At 40.4% G+C, this 6,909-nt stretch overlaps 1 non-coding gene across 1 annotated transcript; it reads left to right on the top strand.

The window, feature by feature from the left end:
- Positions 1–6,508: 6,508 nt before the first annotated feature.
- Positions 6,509–6,615, top strand: LOC114377782. The gene has a single exon (XR_003659217.1). It is a non-coding gene; the product is annotated as a small nucleolar RNA R71 (small nucleolar RNA).
- Positions 6,616–6,909: the final 294 nt, after the last annotated feature.

Below are 6,909 nucleotides of genomic sequence, written 5' to 3'. Positions count from 1 at the left end.
AAAATCCGGATTAAGCCCAATGTTTCATTAATTCCTGAAATTAGATTAAAAACATCAAATTAGCTAAATGAGCCCAAATAATAAAACTGCCTGATTAATTGACAATTAAGACCAATCAGTAATTAAAATGGTGCAAAAAGGGTTTAGAAAATAGAAGAAAATTATGGCACATCAAAACCCCCCATACTTAGCCTTTTGCACTCCTGGGCAAAATGAAACAAAGAACAAAATCCAAGGATATCAAAGGGAGACAAACAAAAACATTCACATATTTCTCAATGAACATCAAGGAATGAAAGGAATGGGTAACATCTAACATAAGGAGATCCAGAAAAACTTGGCAAGAATCTAAAATTGACAATCAACCCATAAACACAAGCACATGAGGATCAAAAGGTCTTTTAAGGTTGTAATGGGGCCAAGGACAAGGTATGGAAAAATATGGAATAAGTGGCTAAATCCCAAAGGGATAGAGGAGCAATGGGGAATAAGTGCATATTAAGAAAAAATAAGAAAATAAAAAGAAGTAAAGATAAAATTTAAACATAAAGAGTATAACCAAGAGTTTCATGATTCTTGTGCCATTTAAGATCTTATTCACTCAACTTTATTGCTTTTCTTTTTCTTTTTTTTTTCGAATTTTTTTTTTTTTTTTACTCTATAGCCTTTGAGAAACAACATTTGATTCAGCATGTCCAACATTTAACCAATATGCAGTGTACATCAAGTATGGCCCAAAATACATCATGAAGCATAGCCAACAAAACAAGTTATCCAATGAAACAAAAACCCCCCACACTTATTCCCAAAACAATTCCAAAGCTCCAAAATTCCTTAAGGATATGGTGATATCATGGTTTTTCACTTAAGGCTTGTAGTGAGCTTCAAAACAAGGAAAGGGAAACAAGGCTCAAAAGGGCTATCAAAGGAATTAATTCAAGGTAAGTGCATTTGGCTAGAAGCTTATAAGAACAAAATTGCCTCAATCATTTCCAAATATGCATGTGAATTAGGACGCATCAACAAGAATCAAGCCAAGGCTATTGTGCAAGCAATCAATGGGGCAAAACACACCAAATGATTATGATGATGGATGGCTCAAATTCTCACAAAGGTAAATTCATCACTTTCAAATTGAGCTTTCAAAACTATCATGACATGTAGAGAAGAATCAAGGATTTCAAGTCACAAAATGTCAAGAACTTTTATTTTCAAAACAATTACCCATTTCTTGAACATATCCTATAATTCAAAGAAAAACATGCAAAGTCGTACGTGCACACAAAATTGACCCAAAATATTAAACTAAAAATCCGATGAAACTAACAACATTAACAAATTAACACGACTAACAAATGATCAAAACCAACAAAACTAGCAAAACCAAAGAACACTCCCCCCCCCCCCCCCCCCATATACTGAAACAACACATTGTCCTCAATGTAGCACAATTAAAAGATTAAAAACAATTAAATCATCAAAGATAATCGGACAAGTGTAATAAAAGCAAGGAAGGAGATAGGAAAAGAAAAACTCCCTAAGTCATGGTGGAGCAAGAGTAGGGTGGAGTAAAGAAGTCTCTTCCACCACTACGTCCACTAAAGAAGGGTTCGTGAGGAATGGCTTAAGTCGATGTCCGTTGACCTTGAAGCTCTTGTTTGTGGAGTCGCTTTTGATCTCAACTGTACCATAAGGAAAAACATTAGTAACAACAAAAGGACCAATCCACTTAGACCTCAACTTACCACTCATGAGTCCAAGCCTAGAATTATACAATAACACTTTTTGCCCAACCACGAAGTCTTTTTTAACTATCATGCTATCATGGAACTTCTTGGTCTTTTCTTTGTAGAACTTGGCATTCTCGTAGGCTTCTAGGCGGATTTCATCTAACTCACTCAGTTGCAACTTTCTTTCCTCACCAGCTTGATCCATAGAGAAGTTGCAAGTCTTCACTGCCCAGTAAGCTTTGTGCTCAATTTCCACTGGAAGATGACATGCCTTTCCAAAGACAACCCGATAAGGAGACATTCCTATGGGTGCTTTGTAGGCAGTCCGATGTGCCCAGAGAGCATCATCCGGCCTGGTACTCCAATCTTTCCTGCTTGGCTGCACAATCTTCTCTAAAATTCACTTGATTTCTCGGTTAGAAATTTCTGCCTGTCCATTGGTTTGGGGGTGGTATGGTGTGGATACCCTGTGTACCACCCCGTACTTTTTAAGCAGGGCATGCATTGTCCTGTTGCAAAAATGGGTTCCTTGATCACTAACAATTGCTTTAGGTACTCCAAACCTGCAAAACAGATTCGACCTGACAAAGTCTACGACAACTTTGGCATCATTAGTTCTAGTGGGCTTGGCTTCGACCCATTTTGAAACATAGTCAACTGCAAGGAGAATGTAAACATAACCAAAAGAGACAGGAAAAGGACCCATGAAATCTATACCCCAGACATCAAACACCTCACAGAATAGCATAGGTTGCTGAGGCATTTGTTGTCGCCATGTAAGTGTATTTCCTGCTCTCTGACACTGCTCATAAGTGCTGCAGATCTTCCACGCATCTTTAAAGATGGTGGGCCAATAAAAACCACAATCAAGCACTTTACGAGCTGTCCTTTGAACACCCAGATGACCTCCCGGTGCGGAAGAATGACAGAACTGCAGGACTGAGTCAGTCTCATGATCTGGAATGCACCGTCTAATGACCTGATCACTGCACAATTTCCACAAGTAGGGGTCATCCCAAATAAAATGCTTAGCGTCAGTTTTAATTTTATCTTTTTGGGCCTTAGATGCTAAGGGAGGAAAAACAAAAGCAACTAAATAGTTGACAATATTAGCAAACCAGGGAGTAGAAAGAGAGTCAGAAATACTATATAGTATATACAAATGATAATCCTGGAAATCATCCCGAATAGGTGAATCTGCATCAGATATACGTTCGATCCAACTCAAATGATCAGCAACTAGATTTTGTGCTCCGCTCCTATCACGGATCTCTAAGTCAAACTCTTGGAGCCAGAGCATCCATCGGATCAACCTAGGCTTACAATCAGCCTTCTTCAACAAGTACTTTAGAGCTGCATGGTCAGTATAAACAATAATGCGGGTACCAAGCAAATAAGATCGAAATTTTTCAAGAGCAAAAACTATGGCTAGAAGCTCTTTCTCAGTAGTAGTATAATTCGCTTGGGCAGCATCTAAAGTCCTAGAAGCATAATATATCACCCTGAGCAATTTATCAATTTTCTGAGCAAGGACAGCCCCCAATGCATAATTTGATGCATCACACATAAGCTCAAAAGGGGCTGTCCAATCGGGTGCCTGGATGATGGGGGTGGTAGTCAACGCTCTTTTGAGGCAATCAAAAGCCTCTTTGCATCTGTCATTAAAGTCAAACTCCACCTCCTTTTGCAACAAGTTGGACAGTGGAAGGGCTACTTTGCTAAAATCCCTTATAAAGCGCCTGTAGAATCCTGCATGACCAAGAAAAGATCGCACCTCTCGCACAAAAGAGGGGTAAGGCAATTGTGAAATAACAGAAATTTTTGCAGGATCTACTTCAATACCCTTATTGGAAATAATGTGGCCTAAAACTATACCTTGCTCAACCATAAAATGACATTTTTCAAAATTTAGAACAAAGTTAGTTTCAATGCATCTATTCAAAACTTTTTCCAAACTATTCAAACAACCATCAAAAGAGGATCCATATACAGTGAAATCATCCATAAACACCTTCATGCAATTTTCTAAAAAATCACTGAAAATACTAATCATGCACCGCTGGAAGGTACCGGGCGCATTGCACAGGCCGAAAGGCATCCTCCTGTAGGCAAAAGTGCCGAAGGGGCAGGTGAATGTGGTCTTTTCCTGATCCTCAGGAGCAATAGTAATTTGCATATAACCAGAAAAACCATCAAGGAAACAGTAGTGGGATTTACCTGCCAGGCGTTCAAGCATCTGGTCAATGAATGGCAGGGGAAAATGGTCCTTTTTGGTAACCTGGTTCAGCCTCCTATAGTCAATGCAGACTCTCCAACTATTCTGCACCCAAGTAGGAATCAGCTCCTCTTTCTCATTTCTGATCACTGTGAGGCCAGTCTTTTTCGGGACTACCTGGACGGGACTCACCCATTGGCTGTCGGAGATAGGATAAATGATTCCAGCTTGCAAAAGCTTGGTTATCTCCTTCTTCACTACATCAAGAATCACCGGGTTGAGTCTTCTCTGTGGCTGTCTTACTGGTTTAGCTCCATCCTCTAAATTTATTTGATGCATACATGTGGATGGGCTAATACCAGGAATGTCCGCCAGGGTCCAGCCTATAGCCTTCTTATGCTTCTTGAGAACTGACAACAACTTCTCCTCTTGCTCATCAGCAAGGGAGGTAGATATAATCACTGGAAAACTCTTGCTATCATCCAAGTAAGCGTATTTTAAATTTGATGGCAGAGGCTTCAATTCTGGTGTGGTCGGCTGGACAGTGGTAGAAGGAGATGGTTTCTCAGCCTTTACCTCACAAAGAAAGTCGGAGGTATGTGTACTTCCTGAAACATGGTTAGTCCTATCTGACTCTATAAAATCAATCTCGAGAGGTAAAACACCACCACCAGACATGCAATCAATATCACTCTCAGATTCACTCTCAGCATCAAATTCAGACATATGATCAAGTACAATTTCAGACTCAATGCAAGAAGAGTGAGAAGCATGCAGATTAGAATAAAGATCAGTCATGTATTCATCAACAACATGGTCAATTATTTCAGCACGAAATACAGAAAGATCTTTAGATGGGTATTTCATAGCATCCAGAATATTAAAATGAACAGTTATATCACCAAATTCCATGGATAGTGTGCCTGCATATACATCTATCTTAGTTCTAGCAGTTTTCATAAACGGTCTGCCTAGAATGATGGGAACTGATCCTTGAGAAAATCCATCTTCCATATTCAAGATATAAAAATCAACACGGAAAATCAGTTCACCAACTCTAACTAAGACATCTTCTATGAAACCAACAGGATAGGCAACACTTCTATTAGCTAAATGAATTACCACATCAGTTGACTGCAAGGGACCTAGAGATAGAGAATTAAAAATCGACAGAGGCATAACACTAACAGAGGCTCCTAAATCTAGCATGGCATTGTCAAACTTACTATTCCCTATAATACAAGGTATGCTGAATGTACCTGGATCTTTGCATTTTTCAGGAATTTGAGGAACAGATTTACCAATCAATGCGGAGACATTTCTGCCCATGCTAATTCGTTCACTTCCTTTAAGCTTCCGCTTATTAGTGCACAGCTCCTTCAAGAATTTGGCATATCTTGGAATTTGCTTTATTGCATCCAACAGAGGTATGTTTACCTCTACTTTTCTAAACGTTTCCAAGATCTCTTTCTCTGCCTCTTCCATTTTTTTGTTGGAAACTGCTCTTGGAGGGAATGGAAGAGGGGGAATGTGCTGCTTCTGCAAATCAGAATTACCTGTGGAAGAAAATTCACCTGCACAGAAATTGTTAGGTAAATTTTTGTCATCACCTTTTTCTGGAGTAGAGTGAAGTTTGGCAGGTTCATTTGCAGATGAGGAAGGTGCTACGGGTTGAGGTCCTTGACACTGCTTTCCCGACCTCAATGAAATGGCACTGACATTTTTGGGATTTTGGACAACTTGAGAAGGCAGCTTGTCAGAATTCTGGGACTGTTGTTGATTCAATTGGGTAGCCAATTGTCCCATCTAATTGGTTAAGCTCTGAATGGAGGCTCTGGTCTCTTGCTGAAACTGCATGTTCTGTATAGTCATTTGCCTCACAAGTTATTCGAGGGAAGGTTGTGGAGGGGCCTCAACTGTTGGTTGTTTCTAGGGTTGTTGCTGTTGTTGGATTGGTGGAGGAATGTATGGTCTGCTTGGGCCAGCAGCATTTTGGAACGAAGGAGCAGGTTGCTGTTGTTGTTGCTGAGGGCTGGACCATCTGAGGTTAGGGTGATTCCTCCATCCAGGGTTATATCTGTTGCTGGAGAGGTCATAATTGTTCTGCTGTGGTTGATTTTGCTGTTGAGGTTGAGGAGGTCTATTGTAAATATTTACAGCATAAGCTTCAGGCTGCTCAATTGCTCCAGGTTGCTGCATGGAAGGGCAAAGGTCTGTATGGTGGTCAGTAGAGGAGCACAAACCACAAACCCTTGCGAATGGTACAGATTTCTGATTCAAGGCCAGCTGGGTTACCAAGTTAACCAATGCATCCAGTTTGCCTTCAAGCTTCTTAGTTTCAGATGATGCAGATGGGTTTGTAGCTACCTCATGCACTCCTCTAATGACTATGGCATCATTTCTGGCGCTAAACTGCTGGGAGTTGGAAGCCATCTTCTCAATTAAATTTTTGGCTTCAGCAGGAGTCATGTCTCCAAGGGCTCCACCACTAGCAGCATCTATCATACTTCTCTCCATATTACTGAGTCCTTCATAAAAATATTGGAGAAGAAGTTGTTCTGAAATCTGATGGTGGGGGCAACTGGCACATGGTCTCTTAAATCTCTCCCAGTACTCATACAGGCTCTCTCCATTGAGTTGTCTAATACCTGAGATATCCTTCCTGATGGCTGTGGTCCTGGAAGCAGGGAAAAGTTTTTCTAAGAATACTCTCTTAAGGTCATCCCAGCTCGTGATGGACCTTGGAGCAAGGTAATACAACCAGTCCTTTGCCACTCCCTCTAATGAATGAGGAAAAGCCTTCAGAAATATGTGATCCTCTTGGACATCTGGGGGTTTCATGGTGGAGCAGACAATATGAAATTCCTTCAAATGTTTGTGCGGGTCTTCACCTGCAAGGCCATGAAACTTTGGAAGCAAATGAATCAGTCCAGTTTTAAGAACATATGGGACATCCTAATCAGG

Source organism: Glycine soja, chromosome 11 (assembly GCF_004193775.1).
Source record: "Glycine soja cultivar W05 chromosome 11, ASM419377v2, whole genome shotgun sequence".
In the NCBI taxonomy this organism is placed as follows: Eukaryota; Viridiplantae; Streptophyta; class Magnoliopsida; order Fabales; family Fabaceae; genus Glycine; species Glycine soja.
The sequence above is the reverse complement of the archived record's forward strand: the minus strand, read 5'-3'. Positions and strand labels throughout refer to the sequence as shown.